Below are 19,759 nucleotides of genomic sequence, written 5' to 3'. Positions count from 1 at the left end.
AAGAAAGTCAAGTGGTTTTCACCCGTTTCAGTCGGATGGTATGCGTACGTAGTTTACCATCAGACTTAGATCGCGTGAAAGCAACGGCTGTGTCACTTTCTCAAGCAGCAGGAAATGGGTAAAATATCGTAAAGATAATTATTTGTGATTCACGTCGTAATTCACTTGCTAACCATTCGTACATTCTCGTTCGAGTCTCTTTATAAATGTTAAAGTCAGTCAGTCAGCTATTAATATCATGACAGCACTTGATCTCTTATGTCATCGAATATCTAAATTTATATGTGTGTGTAGATCATCGATTTGGGAGTTCACCAGAATTTATGGCATGGCGATATAATGTCAATGGAGGTCTATTTAGTTTCATTTAATGGTTAATTGAAATCAAATTTCGTTTATGCCGGCTTTGTCGGTGCTGAAGGCGTGTGTATTCAGCGTGTCTACCATCATTGTGAATCTGTTTTATGTCGATCATCCAGCTGTTAAAACTTATTCAGATATAGCAACGTTTTTTGATGTGATTTGTATTGCTACCAAAGCAACGAAACGCGTTTTATTACTATCCATTTAGAATCATTAACTTAAGCTAAAATAGTTTGATAAAAAGTTTTAGACAAAATTTTTCGACCAGGATTAACAATTTTAGAGCGTCCATTGGTGTAATATTAGTCGCACTGCTTATTTGAAATATTTACTAAGCTACTGCAAAATAATGATTCCCAAGTCTCCCACATGGCAAGATTATGTAGGTACCTATCGTCTTCGCTCTCAAGCGGCAATTTTGGCAGCGAAGCGTGAACCATGACAAATTGAAGCTGTGGCTCATTACGAGTTGTTCTGATACGTTCTGGTTCTAGCCCACCGGTACGGGAGGGAGGTGGCTGACAGTGCCGCCGAATTGTACGTTGATTACGCGAAGAAAAATCATTTCTGATCGAACCCACGCTGAACCAGGCTGAAGGTACAAATTTGTACGTGAGAGAAGTCTCTCTCATTTCAATTGTTCACCAAAATGATCGTTGTTTACACAACTTTGCTGCTTCCGACGCTTGTCGGCACGAAAATGGTATGGTATTATCCGATTCGTGCACCTAGATGGAACGATTCAACTTTGTAGTTGTAGGTATTTTTTCGGACGGTGTAGAATCATCATAAATCTAAAATCCAAATGATCTATTATTGCAGATGTGGAACGAGGTCTGCTATAAAGCAGTGGTTTGATTGACTTGGATTTCTCACAATCAAACGAACGTGATTCCAAATTAAATTTACGAACTTGTAGAAGTGTTTACGCTTCGATTGATGTAGGGTATAGGAGATCATTAATAAATTATAAATACAAACATATGGGTGATACTAGGCGAGTTTAATGATAGTCGCTATGTTGTGGAAAATGATTTATCGTACTATGAAAAATGTACTGATGGAACTCTCTGAAAAGATGATTATGGTTACAGTGATAGGTCCTTTGGGAAAAAAAATACGCAGATATTTTTTGAAATATTTCTGAACACATGAATACATGAATACATGTCACAGTGAAAGTGATACACTTTAATCATGCCATCAAACAAAAACAGATGAATATTTCTTTACTGGTTCTTTTTATCATCATGGTGGAGTAATGAAATTACAGTTGAATTAAGTCAATTTAAATCTTTCGCCTTTGCATTTGATTCTAAAACTTATCACAAGCCGCAAGTACGACTTTGATCAGCATTTCATCACAGATTTTCACCAAACTGTTTCTTAAAAGTGTCCAAAGTCATGTGTTTAACTTCACCCAGCTTTCCTAGCATGTACACCCAAAAGTTGAAGTCCAATGGATTCAAATCGGGAGAGGATGCGGACTATTAAAAGGGGCTGACACACGGTAAATTTTCGTTGCACTACTTCTGAACAATCAATGCCTTATGCGCTGGCGCTGAATCCTGTTGAAAGCAAAAACTTTTTTTCAGATAATTCCTAGGGACAAAACAGCAAATAGTCTTTAATGACGTGTTGTTGATAGTACTTTTTATTGATTTTCACACCTTTGTCGATGAATAGCAGTTGCCACTTTCTTCTGTTGGATAGTGCTCCTCAAGCCATCAGTGTTGAAGCATTCAGGAATCGTTCCACTTCTCTTTTATCGGCTAGAATATCACGAAGACGTGCTCCATACACACGATCATTCTGCTTGTTCAAAACAGCCACCAACGTACATCTGAAAAATTATGTTGTGATCAGCGTAGGTCTTTAGTAACAATCGAGTGCTGGCAACCCTGTCGGTGATACTTCTGCGAGATAATCCGTGAATGTTTTGTTTCCTGAAAGCTCCGTATCCAAGGTCATTTTTGATTATTTTCAGCATAATGTTATGGGCCATTTATTTATTTATTTATTTATTTATTTATTTATTTTCTATGATTTATCTGACCAAAGTCCTAATAAATATAACAAAGTTTCATTGTCAAGTTTATAAAATGCTCGATCTCTTAATCTTCTGCACGAATTGATCCAAGGGTTCGTTGAAGTCAAACAGGTGTTCAACACGAGTAAAAGTTCTAATACAGGACGTCATGTTCATTTCATGAGCCTTTTTCCTTGCCGACCGGGTTGGATTTCGCCGGTTACATATTTTGACCACTTTGAGCACCTCACACACTCCGTTTTTTACCCGGTTTCGGTTTGGGGACAACCGTGCCAGTTTCATCGAACCGTTTGATGGTCTTGCACATGAATAATCTGTTCAAATTTAGATGCTTCCTTCTAGGGATGGGCAATACTAGCATCGATACCAACGGTATCGATACTAGGGGTCGCGGTATCGAGTATTTTGGCATCGATACTCACCGCGAGATACGAGTACCGGTATCAATACTTTCTGAACGATGATTTTCGAAAAAAAATTGCAGGTTTGATACCGATACTATCGAAACATCTATAATCGATACTCCCTCGGTCGATACTTTGATACCTGGTATCGAAGTTTCGCGATACCAAAGTATCGATACTTTCGTCAGTATCGCCTATCCCTACTTCCTTCTGATCTGTATGTTGCTAATTCCAGCAAGATACAAAGTCTTGAATTGTCCTTTACTTGGGTTCATTGCAATTCTCCTATGAGAAAAGTGAAACACTGCCTTTATCACTCGCAAGTGAACTTGTATTATGTGTCGCAATCAAAACAAATACAGTTGATCAACAGGGTAGGCTTCTCGATGTGAAAAGAGGCACTCAAATGTGTGTATCACTTTCATGGTGACACCCTGTACACTAGAGTGGCCATATTTTATATGGTCGTTTTTGAAACTATCGATCTTAATGAGCGCCGGGCTGAAAAAGTTTCCTTTTGACCTCTACAATAAGCCACGAAAATTTGAAATTGATCGGAGTTTATTTAATGGACCCACAAAGCGCTTATATTTAAGAAATCGATTTACATGAAAATTGTACGGAGTTTTTTCTTATTATCCTAATTTAAGTTTTATATTATTATCCTAATTTAAGTTTGAAATAATCTAAAATTTTTGGTATTTGTTAAAAAGTTCGAATTTTGTATGAGTAGGGTATTTTTACGGTATGAATCAACAACATGCAATATAAACTGAAGTTCGTCTTCATTATGTGTTGGAACACGGTTAGAATTTTTCATGAATTAAACACCATGTTCTGTGGCGTCGTTAATAACGAATAATTTTTGAAAAAAGTTTGCTTTTCCTCATTATTTTCTATTCGGCTGGGTCACGGTCGAAAAAATCAATATTAAGTTCAAAACTCGAAAAGAAAGCACTGGTTTTATATAAAACGAGATGGGATAAATTATATACTGGTAACTGTTCAGGATTTTATTGCTTGCGACATTCGACATCAGCTATTTAAGGCCAAACGGTATTGAAACCAAAAATGGCCGACTTGGAGCCACCACTTTGAATTTTCAAAGGCACAAGACTCGGTAACACGTAATGCTAACTCCAAGAGCACTTCATAGTAGCCGCGAACTTGATTGCATAAAATTGCTTGATTTGATTGCAATCTTCATCGAACCATTTCGAGCGAACTTTTGGATCATTGAAGCTGTGAATGATTTCGTTTGATGCTCTTACAAATGGTTGAAGAAAGGTGTTTAAGGTCCGATGCTTTTGCCATGCAATAAATTTTGCATAAAAGTTCGAAGATATGAAGAGTACAAGTAATATTGATTAGTTTTTGAAACTTTTCCGAAATATTCCTATCCACTAGCGTATTATGAACTTCTTAGGCGATATTTTTGGCCGGGGCTTAACTCAATTTTAAGCGCGCCTAAGAACTTTGCTGTTCCATCGTAACTCATAAGAATTGCAATTCGATCAACATGAGATCTACCGACTATATTTGAAAAAAATCACTGTCCTAGTGAATTCAGATAACTAGTGCTGAACTTTTTCATAGAAAAAAATTATAATAATACTAAAACTAACAATAAATCCATACAAAAAGCTCTTGATAACGTCAATAATTTTGCTTCACCAATCCGATTGTGACGGTTCACTAGAGATATAATCACTGAATGGCAGCTTCAAATCCTCTAACGAATACAGGAGGTCATTCATTTATTACGTAACGTACTCAGAAGAAGGGGATATTCAATAAAGAGTTCCGTTGTGCGAGGCCCCCATGCAAAATTGTGTTATTTAGGGTTGAAAGGTATTCAAAATTGCTAAAATTTAGCGTTTCGTAACATGTGAATATCCCTAATGATATGATTTTATGATTAAAGAGTATTTCGACGCAAAATATACAACTATTTTAGGAAACTAAGGCAAAAAACTTCATAAAGAGATGAAAAACAGCAATTCTTATGAGAATCTATTTTTTTTTAATATAAGCGTTTTGTGGGTCCATTAAATGAACTCGGACCAGCTTCAAATTTTCATGGCTTATTTTTGGAGTAAAAAGGAAACTTTTTTCGCCCGGCGCTCATCGAAATCGCATGATGTTACAAAAATGGCCACTCTACTGTACACGAATCACATACAAAACTAAAACATTTATATATGACATATTTATTTATATTTTTCATATAGGTCACCTGCCCTAACTTACGATTTAGAGAACCAAATAGACCACGTTCTAAATGACGGTGAATTCGGATCGTAACCTCGTTGCGGTATGTATGTGTTCAACACTTTCGACGGTGCGCAGCACGCGTCGAAGTCGCTGGCCATGGCCAAACACCGAGCAACTACAGGACGTCGAAATTATACAGAAGTACGTGCAATAGCTGGCAGCAGCAATACCCACAGAAGGACAGCTTGGCGCAGCTTTCTTGAAGATGGCTGGAAGGACTTTCGATCAGTCAAAGCTAGCACTCTGTAGTGGCACTGGCTACAATGGCTCTGAACAGGAGAAACGTCTGGTTTGACGAGTTAATGGAGAAGAAGAGTGCGGCATGAGCGAGAGAGAGTGCTGCAACACCAAACGAGGGCGAACGTGGAGCGCTACCGACGCGCACGGAACAGGCAAAACCTGATCTTTCGGAAGAAGAAGCGCCAGCAGGAAGATCGAGATCGCGAGGGGATGGAGGAACTGTTCCACGAGAAACTGAACAGTTCCCGCAAAGGCTACATATAGTAAACCGACAAGTGGGACCTAGGCGGCAACCTTCTCACGAACAAGTGTGAAAGGTGGAAACAGTACTGCGATGAGCACCTTAACGGCGATGCAGCAGAGGACGACGACGAAGTAGTAGTAGATCTTGGTGCAACAAAAATGCCAAGTAGGCTTGCGGGTAGATATTTGTTGGGCCTAGAAAACGAACAACAATCAAAACTGGAGCTTCATGCAAGTCGGTGCCTCGGCACGAGACAAGACTGGTGCAAGTCCAACTATCCCTCTGTCATCACCAAGGAACCTCCAAACTCGACGAGCCTCCAGATCTCAACGTGATGGACATCACGTTTTGGAATGTTAGAAGCAAAGGCCTGCTCACGAAACACAACACACAAGTTTGGACGAGTTGAAGAAGTCTGCTCAATTTGGAAGGAAATCCCTCAAAATGACATTTGGTCGCCGTAAAGTCTTATCCTAAACGTCTCCGAGCTGTTATCAGAGCTAAAGGAGGGCACATTGAATGATGTGTTGTTTTTTTAATTGTTTTTATTCAATGAATTATTTTTAATTTAAAAGCTTTCTCTTATTTGCCAAAAACATATTTAACGGTCCTCTGTTTCTTGCTACAATAATTATGGCGCACCCTGTATAATTCTTGCCCCTGACCTCCAAGAGGTTAAAGCGGGATTGGCCGGGGCCGGTTGAAAAACAACAAAGCAGTTGGAGCTGACCAACTTCCTAGCGAGCTGTTTCGTGCTACAATAATTATAGCGCACCCTGTATAATTCCACGACATAACCCGGAATCCAGAAACTCAGAGTTCAGATTAATCCGCTGACTTGTTTGACCGTTTTTTCGATGCGATTTGTTTTTGGAACTCAACGTCTTTAACGCTGATTGTCGCCTTCATTTTCCATATTTGTATTATACGCTTCATCAGTGGGTCGAAGGAACTGTCAACCCACTAAAACAAAACCGTAGCAAAAGCAAAAAAAAAATCAGTGTTTATATGGTTTGTTTAATATTGCTTTGCTCAACAACTTTTCGGTTTTTTTTATTAGACGTTGAAACAACTGTTGAACAATGTAATCGAAGTTTTCATTATTTTCCAAATCTGCGCATGCTGCCAAATAAAAAAGTAGGCACTTGATCGTCCATATGTGCACATGGCCTAGATTTTATATAGTTCTTCTCCATAAAACTCTCCGAATATTGTTTTTCTATATCGATCCACGTACAGTGTAACTCAATCCCTGCTAGATGTGATGGAAGAATAACAAACAATCGTTGCATGCAATCGGCATTCTATGCTCTGATGATGGCACTGACAGATGATGCCATGGGCATTTGCATTTGCGTTCCGTTCTCCCGATGGGTGTGAGGCAAGACACGAATTAAATTCGGCGCTTCACGTTTTTAAATGTGAGAGGATTATAATGCTCGTAAAACAACAGTCATCGTCGGCCGGAGAAAAAGTGTATTTTAAATAGTTTAATTTTGCCGTACATGTGTTCTACGCAGCACCCAGATCTACATATTAGATGAAATTGGCCATTCGGGTCGGCGAGATGGTAACACATTTTTGTGGGTCACACGCGCTCGATGTGATCTTGTTGAGGAAGAAAAAACCTCTTTTTTGGTTTAGTAGTGAACAAATGTTCAACTGCTGGCGATTGCCATAACGTGGTTTGGGACTGTTCTAGCTTAACAGTTTAGGAGAAAATTAGAAACGATTAACAAGCGATTATGAGAGGCCATGGTCGGTTTGGTGAGTTATTTGAAGAGATAAAATGAGGGGGAGCTGCCAGAGATGGATTTTAAACGTCAGACGATGTCAGCATGGATTGGAGTTGGTAGATAGGAGTGTTATATCATTAGATTTATCATTATTTAAAAATCTTCAGAACAGAATTTGTGTAGAAAAGGATTTGTTTTTGAAGTAAAGCCAATTTTCGAAAATAACAATTGAAAAAAACTCACGTGCAAGAAACCGTTGAAGGTAAGAACAATGTATATTGTGTAACCGCAAAATCATGCACTAAAAATCCATTGATGATTTTTGACTGGTTTTCACATCGCACTGGTTCTCTACCTCCATCATTTCTCTTTTGTTGATATTTTGCTTTTCATTGATACATGAAAGTATGTATCAATTTCAGCTGATCACTGTTTCGTGGACCATCCGAATACCAGCAAGTTTGAGGAAAATTCAATATGTTTATCAATCATTAGGAATTGTTATTTTGAATATTACTTACACAGCAGTATTACCTATTTTATTAAAATCCACGTTTCAGCACAGGCTTTCACGTTACGTATCAGGTCATTACTGGATGAGGCATCATTTTTCAATCCTTCATTGAGCTGATGTTCTTCCGCACCGCAGGAAACATGAAGGCAGAAATTCGTTTCAAAGCAACAGCAAAAATCAGTGTTTTCAAATCTTTCCTTCTTCTGCTTGAAAAATGCGCATGTGTTGGGGCAACAGGTTTCGATAATAAACACATCATTAATCATATTTTAATAATTAGCTTAAAATTACCATCGCGTTGAAGCTCTCGGCCAGCTCGACGATGGTGAGTGGAAAATTTTTGTTCGGTTATTTGCCCAACTGTAATATCGATTATTTTCCCGCAAGTTTCCAGCCGATTCGGCTGCTGCAGTACCGATGATGCAATGAGGGAGCATATTATTTGCATAGAAGGAATTTACCATTTGTGAAGTGCGATGTAATTGGTGATTTTGAGTCAGTTCGTGTATTACTCAATTATATTACGCTGATGTAATTGTCTCACGTGAGATTTTCAAGGGAATAACAGATTATTTATATAATACATAACGTGCTCAGATGTGGGGGGTGGGGGAGGGGTGTATTCAGCGAAGCGTTACACTGCGTGTGGCAAACATGTAAAATTATGTTACGTGGGGGTGGGTGGGTATTGAAAATTGCCAAATTCCGTGTTATGTAATTTTTGAATGGTTCCTGAGAGCATTTTCATTTCAAAACTCAGTAAGAAGAATGTTTTTGCGCTTTTTAGAATTGAGTTGAACTTTGCTAATATGAGAGTAAACCTAGAAATTTTTGAATGATCAATTAAACACCCTAAACTTCAAACGAAGAATCACCAATTTACGCACTAGACAAAATAAAATTGAATCAAGACAGTTTCAACCTAGGGTAAGGTCTTGGCATCGGTTTTCTTGAATGCCCATGAGATATTTTCAATTTAGTTCAACAGACAAAACCGATGAGAGATGAGGTTTGAAATATTTGGATCGTTTGTTTCAAAGTAAATCGATTCTCTCAATACAAGACTGAACAAGTAAACTGCTCTACCATCAGAACATTAATTCTGGATAAGTTCAAATTAGGTAAAAGCTGCCAGGTCAGAGGAGGTTTTCCATCATTAAATAGTTTACGCATGATTTGTTTTTTTTTTTTATTCTCGCTTATTTTCCGTCGGTCTAGTTCCGCCACTGTTGTGGCCAATCACCGACGCCCAGGGAGGCGACTCCACACCCAGGACCCTAACTCACGACCCGTTGATTAACGGACCGGCACCAACGGCTTTACTTCCTCATGCGATGGAAGGCGTGATCCCAGAGATTTTTCGCCTCAGAAAATCTCCCGGTGTCGGCTAGGATTGAATCTAGACCAGTTGGGTTGGTTGTGAGTGGATCACGCCACCCCACAACCATCGACACCTATGTCGGCGGTGGGATACGAACCCAGGCGTCGAGCGTGGTTGGCGGAAACGTTACCATCCACACTAGGCCCCCGCTCTGCATGATTTGTTGATTTGTAGCTTATTGTAAACTTAACCAGTTCATCAATTTTGATTAATTTGCTGAATTGATGCAAATGCCTCAGAAGTAGTGTAAGACTGACTGGCTGGCAAAGTTAGTAACACCTTTCCCAACCAAGCTTCTAACTTCGATTCGGATGTTACACTAAGCAAAGCACAATTTTAAGTACTATTCACCGAATCACGACGGCCCGGAGAATAAATTACTATTTGGCAACACTGCGAAAAATTCTCACTCTATTTTGACAGTGAAAGAAGACGCCATCTTAACTTAACTCCACCATATGATACCATATGATTTTTTTGAGTGCAGACAGAAAAAAAAAACAGTTCAATGAACTCTGAGATCTTGAAAACAGCTGAGAGACATATAATCATTATACTTTCTCCACAAGTTGTTGACTAGAACCTATCTGGTTTCACTGCATTCGGTTGAATACTGATGTTCGTTTTTTGTCTGGTTGATAAAGGAAGTGAAGAGAAACAAGACTTATGGCACTTTAGCTAGTTAATTTTACCTGTACTGAAGGGACTGAGAGTGAAAGCATTTTTTACCTGATGACGTGTAGTTAACGCAGTGCAAACTAGAATTTCAAACGAGATAAAAAGTATTGTCATAAGGGGTGAGCGATTCGTTTTAGGTAGGTAAACGATGACAAGAAAATAGGATTGAAAAGGGTTTTTTGTGAAATATGCCGAAATGCATTTGGGAGGTCTTTCAATCGTTCGCTTTCATCTTTGAAAATGAAAAATTCTTTTCTGGTCACGTGCGAGGTAGCAGAAAAAACCCTTTTTATGTTTTATGCAATACCACGCTTCTGTTCGTGTTGTTCATTTTCCTAATTTACGTAAGTTCGTTTTCCTTCTAATAAATTGGGTACCAATTGAAAATATTACCTGATAAACCAAATATACAAAAATGAAGGGATTTCCACAGTAAACCAATTAAATGCCAGTCATGAGAAAGTACAAATCCTTGTCGAAGGTTTCCTACATTACCAGAATCATCCCAAAAGCTTGGTTAAATTTATTGTGGAAGGAAAATCTGTCGTGTCGGATGCTTTTCAAATAGCACAGTACATAATAATCGTTCCTCATATTTCGATTTCAATTTCAACTCTGGCGCGGGGTTGCCATTCTGTACGGTTCAATGTGCAATCGTACATAGATTTAAAGACGCGCGAGGAACCCCACTGATTAATAATGAATTTTCGCTTGTATTCAAACGGCGCCGCTTGCGGCAATGCATGGCACGGTAGGGATGGTGCAATGCAATCGGTCAAAGCCACATACAGGGGGAACTGGGCTCACCCTCGTTGTAAATCTTCGTGGTCTTCCCAGGGTAGATTACAGGGTGAGAAGAGTCCTTACAGTTAAGCACCCATACTTTTGCGCTTCTATGTTCCTGTTTGCTATGGGTTAGGGCGACAAGAATATACATAAATGCAATTCAGTGCATGAGTTGTTGGTTCAATGTCTGGAAACTAATCCTATGCACGTTTGTAAAGTGTGGTAGTTTCGTCCGTTTTTATAATTTTTTTTCAAATGTTGCCAGTAATATGCTGGAACACTAGAAGAGTAAATTGATTCTAATGAAATTTAGAATTTTTTCGGCTATCAATGAACCGATAATCTCTGGTTGAGTCCCTATTAGCCAATGGCGAAATAAGTAATCTTTAGTTAAAATATTTACATTGACACCATCGAACTGTTAATTCTAGAGAAACATTTCAAAAGGTCCTATCTGCTTTGATCGATTTTTTGATCGATCACTTTTATTCAATCACCACCACTTATTAAACACCTTTTATTACACGTGATTTGCACAAGTTGTTAGCGGAGGGATCACTCTAGCCTTCTGAACGACAATCACACATGGGAGAGTTACTAAAGCCGAACCATTACCAAAATGAAAAGACGCTCCGGAAAAACGATGGAAGCAGATAGGACGTTTTGAAATGTTTATCTAGAATTGCAAATCATTACATTATTAAATAATAAATAAATTTTATCACTGAAGAGTTATCAGTGAGTAAATTTGTGCAAATGATCACTCCGCTATGCTTTTAAACATTGTACGTATTGTTGTATCAGTGAAAGTGGTAGGAGTAGCTGACAGCTTTGACCTTGAGCTATTCCCAAGCCATCACTTCATCACTCGTACCCGGTGCGTAGGGCAAGGTTGACTACCCTTCTACAATGCTGCGAATGGTTAGGGCTTCTTTGTAGCCAGACATTGAAAACCTATTCCACTGGAAAATCGATCGCTTTTGATGAAGTTCAACAAGAAGGGGTGAATTAGTTGCTGGCAACCGGACATGAATCATGCGATATTTTGCAAAAATAAAAACCTAACGAACGTCGAACGGGAGATTTGGGTGACTGAATTTATTATATATAAAATTATTTTTGATAAAAACATAAATGAATGCATGAGAAACCATTAAAACAAAACAGGGTTGAAATAATGCACCAAATGAAAGGTTAGACCAAGTAACATTTTCTTTGGCAAAATACTGGAAGTCTTACAGCTGATGTTGTTTTCTTTTGTTCACACAACATTTATTTAACTCAGCTTCAGCTGATGTTGACAGAATTTTAAAAACCAGTTTCGCATATTATGATCGTTATAGCAGTCAACTTTGTGGCACTTAGAAAGTTACTACGAAATGTTTACTACGCGGTTTCAGATTAGTTTTGAGATTTACGTGAATTTAGAAATTTTTGCGGCTTTTCCAAAAAAGTCGGACGTTAGGGGAAATACTTTTGATGATTTTTTTTAAATTTTATTCAGAGCTTCAAATTAGTAGTAAAAATCAAGCTTCCGAGTATTGACTTAAAATTTGTGCAAGATACAATTGTACGCAACGAGAGTACTGAACTTGTGCATTCTGGATCAAAACAGCGTAGTCAGGATTTTTGGCGATGTTTATCAGCAACAGAGTCGAATTTTTTTTATCCAATTTTTTATAACCATGCTCGAAACATACACACTATACTATACACATTCATCCGAAAAATGATCGGTTAACTGGTGAGGTTATACCATCGGTTTACGTGGGTGCATGTGTGATTATTTTCGATGACCATTCTTAGAAATAAAAAGTCTACGTATACATTCAACGGATTCATTTGGCGATAAAGCTACCCAGTTGCAATATTCTTGCAATATGTCTCTAGAGTATTACAAGTTTTTTTTTTGCTCTCTACATGAAAGGAGAACTTATTCTAAAATACTTGATTTTAAAAATATCTTGACATATAAAAATGCTGTTTGTCTGTCTGATCCACATGGACTTGGAAACTACGGAACTGTTCGGCGTGAAACTTTTTATGTAGGGGTTTTTTGGGCCAGGAAAGGTGATTAGGATAGTTCGAGATCCTTTCCTCTTCTAGAAGGGACACAAACACAAATTTATGCACAACTCGAGAACTAATCAAGTAAATGTAACCTAGTTGGCGAGTGAAGGTTTACGGGAGTGAGAGATATTTCATGATGTGTAGAAACCCTTCCTTTTTCGGATCTCCCATAAAAATCGAAATACCTTTCAATATGTGTATTTCTGGGAATGACGCACAAAAGCCACATCCGAAAGTAACCAAACACCATCCGGTATTTCCGGGATCGTAATGATGCACAGAAACCGAAAATCGATCTCAGACACCATTTTGAATTCTAAGATGGCGACCCTCGATTTCTCGAAAACAGCCAGAAATGACCGAATACCATCCACATACCATCATACATACATGACATCTAAGATGACGACTTCCGGTTTCTGGAAAACAGCTGAAAATGATCGGATACCACCCAATATGTGTGTTTCTAGAATCGAGGTGATGTATAGAAGGTAAAAGGCGAGGATGTTCTCATTCCGATAAAACAAATCATCTCAAACGATTTGTCTTTCAAGTTTGAATGTATCCAATATCCGATTAGTCATGTATTTGCAGAATATAAGCAAGATCGCAAGGTCAATCTTTACATGTATGTGTAATGAAATTAGAATGTTTGAAATTATTCATATAAAGAAAAAAATGAGCGGGACGAAGTTTGCCGGGTCAGCTAGTTTTTGATAAAAACGCTCCACAACAAAGATCAATATGCTCCAATGCAGACGGCTAATATGTCCCTAGGAGAAATCAGCACGCGAGGTGAGAAGTGCTTAAAGTGTCAGAAGTAAGAAGTAAAATCAATGAAACATACCCTACAGGGTGTGCAATAAGTTCGAATACAATCTTTCATCCTTGGTGCGCACCATTGATTGATTTTAGTGACAGCTTCAGTCTCATAGATAGGCTAACAGACGCGCATAGTATCGACTTGCTGACATTTGTTGTTTGTTTACCGTGCACGATGAAGGAGTACCGCAACGTCGTAGTAAAGTTGTTTGCGAGAGATGAGCGACCCGGTGACATATTCCGTTGGATGAAATACCACGGGGTGAAGCAGAATTTCATCTATACAACCCTCCATCGGGATTGGAAAATGAGCTCGGCCAAGGACCGTGCGAGATCCGGGCGGCCGCGTTTGATTAAGATGCTAGCCGCCATTAAAATGGCGTGAGAGCAGGTTCGTCGAAAAATGAACCACTCGATCCGGAAGACCGCTGCTGACCTAGATGTGTCCATCGGGCCCACTCTATCATAACGAAGGACCTGGAATACAAGCCGTAAAAATAAACGCAAGATTCACGGGGTGATGGAGGCTACAACGAAGAAGAGGCTAGACAGAAGCAAACTGATACTTTTGCGGCACGCAGGTCAGGAGTACATGTTTTCTGATGAGAAACTTTTTCTCTTGCAGCAGTCTCACATTGTCCAAAATGATCAGCTGTGGGCGTCGATGATTCCAGAGCGCTACGTCGGTGATAATTTGGGGGTTCATGTTCAGGCGTGGGAAGCTCCCGCTGGTGTTCATCGAGAAAAAAAACGTGGATATCAACGTCGTGTATTATAAGACCGATGTTCTGAAGAAGGTTGTAGCCCCGGTACCTTCGGATCTTTCTCTTCTACAACAGGAAGGTGCACCGGTTCACACGGCGAATATCATCCAAGCGTGGTGTCGAGAGAATTTGACTAAGTTTCTCGAGAAGACTTTGTGGCCTCCCAGCTCCCCGGACTTTAATCATCTGGACTTTTATGTATAGTCGTCTGTGCTGGTCAAGCAGAGTGAACATTAAGTAACCACTATGGACGATTTTAAGAAGCTTATTTCCAAGATCTGGGACGAGATGTCGATGTACCAGGGGCGAGCCGCGTGCGATTTTTCGAAAAATGATTCAAGCTTGACATACAGCGAAAAGGCGGTGTGCTTCCAGCTAGTATGTCGTAAAGGTTCACAATAAACAGTACTTAAATAAAAATTGATTCAGGCAAAAATGTCTTGTATTTTTATTTTTTAACACATTTTCAAAGTGTATTCGAACTTATTGAATACCCTGTAAGTAGTCAAGCAATCTTCATATAATAATATATAATGCATTCTACTCCAATTTTTATGTGATCGTTTTTCGGTAAAAGTTGATGAAAGTTAGTGAAATAAATCAGAATATTCATAGTATAATAAATTCCAAAAGTGTGACAGTTCGTGGAACCACAGTTTTTTGTATTTTTTGCAGGTTAGTTAACTACAAAAGCTTAAAAAAATTCATGAATAATTACATGTTGGAGAGAGCCACAGACAATTCTATATTTTTTTCGAATATTTAAGTCATTATGGTGCACTTTTTCATATAAGAACTGTGGGAGAGCTGGGTTCATATTCATCATTTAAAGCCAAGTGTGTGAGTATTTTAAGGAATCAATAGCATGGGCATATTGCCCCGCTGGTGCGTTTTGTACGGTTCTCCTCTACATGCGGAATTGAAATCACTTCACGAAGATTTACGTTACATGCAACTTTAAAACAAGTTGAATATAATACTGCTCAAGGTTTTACCCTAGGACTCAAACTGGAAAAATGAAAGATTGTGACGTTTTACCAGTTCCCTAGTGTCCCCAGGTGCCTCAGAAGAGCGTCAACAGGCCGCAAAGAAACTGCTCGTCGGGAACGTCGTTTCTCCGTTTGATTATGGGAAAACTTCATTGGACTCTGTGGTCCCCGTGGCTCTGTGGTTAACGATGTCGATCGGCTAGCTCTCCCACACGATTATGGTATCGGGTTCAATTCCCAATCAGGTCGTGAATTTTTCCGAGTTGGAGATTTCTCGACTCAGCACTGTGGCACGGTGTATCGTTGTACTTATCCTACACATGCAAATGTGACAAAAACAATATCGATAACGAATTCTCTCAACCAGGGCTGATAAAATCCAGCTCTTTCTCGATGAATCAAAAATATCAGGAATATAACTAATCTTGATATTTTGTTACGAACTTTTTGTATCCACTGATGTTCTAAACTTGGTCTCGTTAATAGTTTAAATATCAAAATTCCTATCAAAATTACTTACTGATTATTACAAATTATAGCAAGTTTTGTAAGGTTTTTGGCAGAAAAAGATCAGAATTAGTTAGAATGTACAATATTTTGTTATTTGAATAACAAATTTTGATATAAATATGCTTTGAAATAACACTTTCTAACATTCAAGTGTATGATAACAAAATTTGATACATATAATTCTGTACTTTTTATCATTCTGGCTTTGTTATTTCCATAAAGTTCAGATAAATTTGTGTTACCCGTTTGTTATAATCGTTTGATCGGGTTTGCATGAAAGTGAAAAATAGCCACCATCAATATCAGTGCATTTTTCTACCATCACAAGGAAATATTTCGCTTTTATGCAATCTTCATTCTCTCTTTCTCCGTGTTTTCAGTATTCGTAAAAAAAGGAAATCCATCAGGCGCAGTGATAGCGTGCTCGTTTGATATTCACTGTTTTAAATTTTCTCAAAATTTAGAATTCTGAGTTCAATTGTTTGAACTGTAATGTTGTAAACTCAGTACTGTACAGTAGCATTACGCGACAAGTGATGGATAAGAAAAATACTGCCACGAAAAAAATTTCAACGTTTCATTATGATAACGACAGGAAGCATCACATTGATAACGTCATGTTCGTTTTACCTAAGGAACGGTGAATATCAATTGGTTGGATTCTCAGAAGATTTTATTGCGTGACCGTGAGGGATGCGTGTGAAGTATTTAATCGGAGTGTGGCAGCTCGTTTCAAGAATGAAATTTTTTTCATCGGAGTCTTTGAAGTCTAGCCGTTTTTCCGACGCATAGGTAGTTTATTTGAAGCTACGAATTAACTAGGGAAAAAATGTACAAATAGTATTCAGAACACCAAATATTGAGTGGTATTAAGCAATACTCGTTATTTGAAAGTCACATGCATTAAAATCACCTTTTAAAGTTGTTAAAAAATATTCTATAGAAAAAAAAAATATTCTATAGATAGTAAAAACCATTTTCATGTGTCATAGACCTCAAAGAATGTTTCAAAGTTACTAGCAGTAAACATTTTGTAAACAAATTCAGCCAGACACCATTAAAATGTCATCATATGTAATATTAATACATATTTTCACTGCTGAACTATACATAGTGTTAACGTTTACGTTTTCCAAACAAGTTTGTTTAAAATATTAATGTTTATTAACTCATTGTGTCAGTCAACACTCAAAAAAAGTACAGTTGTTTCTATCCTTCATTTTTTCCGTATCAGTCACGGGTTACCCCTTCACATTCAAGTTTATAATCCAGACACGACTGTATTTACATCCCGATCATATCACCCAGAACCATAAATTTCCTCCACACTTTCAGGTAAACTCGTATGACCCATAAACAAAATTCCAACCGGAATCCAGTCTTTCTAATATCATTCGTCCCCGTTGAAGGCAGTCGACGGCCAAGCATAACACATTAGAAAATAGGTACATCTCGATGCGTGAACTTCGCTATGTATCGAGTTAGTCCAGCCGAGGTTACGCTGCTGAGGTATCCTTCAGGCCAGGTCAAAAAAGGAGACGAAAAAATCTCGTCGCTGCACATCCAGAGATTCAACGGAGCGCGAGACTCGATCTCGACAGCAGGCTGTCACCGTCGTCGGTGGTTGGGCTTGTGTGCATGTGCAACTCTACTAGTGTGTGTGTGTGTGTGATTGTGAGTTGTAGTAGCTCCATGAAATTCTATGCTCTGCCTGTCAGGCAGTAGGCATCGCATGTATTGGAGAGGGAAGAAACAGTGTGTAGGGATCCAGCCATCGCAGGATCAACCGTACATCTCTTCTACACTATAGTGTTGCTCGCTATGTATAATGCTAGGGGTGTAGGGGAACAAAAAAAAAAAAAACGAATAAATTCAAAGGCTGAGACTCGGGATGAAGGAAGTGGTATGGGGAAATAGAAATGGCGCTCGAATGAGGTGAAACTAGATTCGGTGCGGTGTTTTGTTGTGGGCTTGGAAGGTTTTCCGTTTTTTAAGAGATTTTATCGAATGTACAAACGATTAAGAACGCAGCTCAAATCTCATTAAAAATATTTATTTCAAATGGTTAACGTTTTCTAGGACTTGATATCGAAAAAGCGCGATCAGCTTGAGAAGAGCGTGTTTGATTTTATCGTTTGTATTTATATTCGTAGGCAATTGAAAATGAGCCAAATTGAACATCGGGTTTTTCGTTTGGTTGATTGATTCGGAGCGAAAGGTAAACTTGCTATTGATTTGTATATCATGCCAAATACAACGATTTGTATATCATGTTCTTTGTTATGTGCCTGCCGAACTGAATATTTTCCCACACGTTCATGGTTCCAATTTTAGTACTGCCTGGTGTGAAATGGAGTGCAATATTGCAACAGAATGCTGCCAATTTGATCGACATTGATATTATTACTGTGGTAGATAGCTTGAAACTAAATATGAATACACACTTAACAGTAAGCACTACTGCAGTAGATTCCGAGTCGCTACGCTGACAAATAATATCGACTAAATAACGAAGCGATTTTATTTTTTTTTTTCACTGCTCATTGAAATTTGCGAGCGAAAAATACTCGCGTCGCACAAGTCGCGTTTTCGCAAATATGGAAAACGCAAATTCACTAGTCATTCAACTTACCGGCCGGAAAAATCGCTGTGTGGAATAATCCTTACTAGAAAACGAGGTATCCTTTTGCTGAATAAGAACTACTGATAGTCATGTGGTTATCACCACCCTTCACTACCAGTTTGAAAAATGTAATTTCAGCGCTTGAATTTAATCTCGAATTAAATTCTTGTTGCAATCACATTCAACACTGTGTGCTTTTTCACTATATTGTAAAAAACTACGATCAAAAATCTTACACACAATTTTTATTTGTATTTTCCACTACGAAATATTCACTTTTGTTTGAACTTTTGGCAAGTTGTTGTTTCACACGTTTTTTTATTCGCAGGAGAAAATTTTCTTTTCTGCCACTCCTTGGAACTTAATCACTTTTACGCCATAAAAAAACTTGAAATATCCTTCTAAAAAGTGACGCTTGGTCCGAAACTGTAGATTACAAAAAAGCTAGCGGGGCAAAAACACCCCTCGCGTCTATCGGTCCGTTTTCCTGGCGATACCTCTGAGCTCCAGCAGGCAGTGTTCTATGCACGAATCATATTCCGGCAAACAATGGCAGCTCTACAAAGCGTTTGTTCGGCATGAGAACCGACAAGTCGACTAGTAACCTACTACTGTAAACAACGTTCGAACATAAACTAAAACGCTCGCAGTGACGCCGCCCGTTGTCTATGCTGGCACTGGTTGTCCAATGCTACAACGGGCACTCTATGTACACACGGCTATGGTTCTCATTCTCACGGGGCTACTACTGCTACCTCTCCGTGTACGATTTTTTGCTACAGAGTGCGAGTGGGATCCGAGCGACTACGGCTTTGAAAGAAGCAATTGAAGCTTTTATGTCAGGGTTGCAATCACGCATCTTCAGTACAAAAATCTGTTGAAATATGTATATTATATCTCTTGTTTTCAATGTTACTTTTACTGGTGAAAGAGTTCAGCAGGGTGAGAATTATAACTGAAATACAGGGTGCGTGATGAATTTTGTCAGTAAACGGCATGTTTTGGAAAATTTACAGTAGTACGTCATACATGGGTTAAATGTTTTGTGGTTTATTTTCTTTCTTATCATATGAGAATTGTAATTATTTCATTCAAAAAATCGCCTCTATTTGACTGTTGTTAGATGCTTCCGGAAACTGCTGCATGCACGTTTTACTGTGTTTCGATTAATAGATGTCATCACCTCAATGACCCTAGCTTTGGGCGATCCCAGGGCGGTGTGAGGCATTCTGTTGGTATCCCGCTAAAAGACTCTACACACCTAGAGTTCCAACTAGAAAAAATGGTTATAGATTTTTAACTGTTCCTGTG

The 19,759-nt window shown here is 38.6% G+C and overlaps 1 protein-coding gene across 2 annotated transcripts in view; it reads right to left on the bottom strand.

Annotated features, from left to right (window-relative positions):
- LOC129721542 (neurotactin) overlaps window positions 1–19,121 on the bottom strand; it is a 65,024-nt gene extending 45,903 nt beyond the window's left edge. For both annotated transcript variants that reach the window (XM_055674240.1, XM_055674242.1), the window contains exon 1: window positions 18,458–19,121. The gene's annotated coding sequence lies outside the window, so the exon portion shown is untranslated. The remainder of the gene's footprint in view (window positions 1–18,457) is intronic.
- Between the last annotated feature and the right edge of the window lie 638 nt (window positions 19,122–19,759).

This window comes from Wyeomyia smithii, chromosome 2 (genome assembly GCF_029784165.1).
Source record: "Wyeomyia smithii strain HCP4-BCI-WySm-NY-G18 chromosome 2, ASM2978416v1, whole genome shotgun sequence".
NCBI classification, from domain to species: domain Eukaryota; kingdom Metazoa; phylum Arthropoda; class Insecta; order Diptera; family Culicidae; genus Wyeomyia; species Wyeomyia smithii.
The sequence above is the reverse complement of the archived record's forward strand: the minus strand, read 5'-3'. Positions and strand labels throughout refer to the sequence as shown.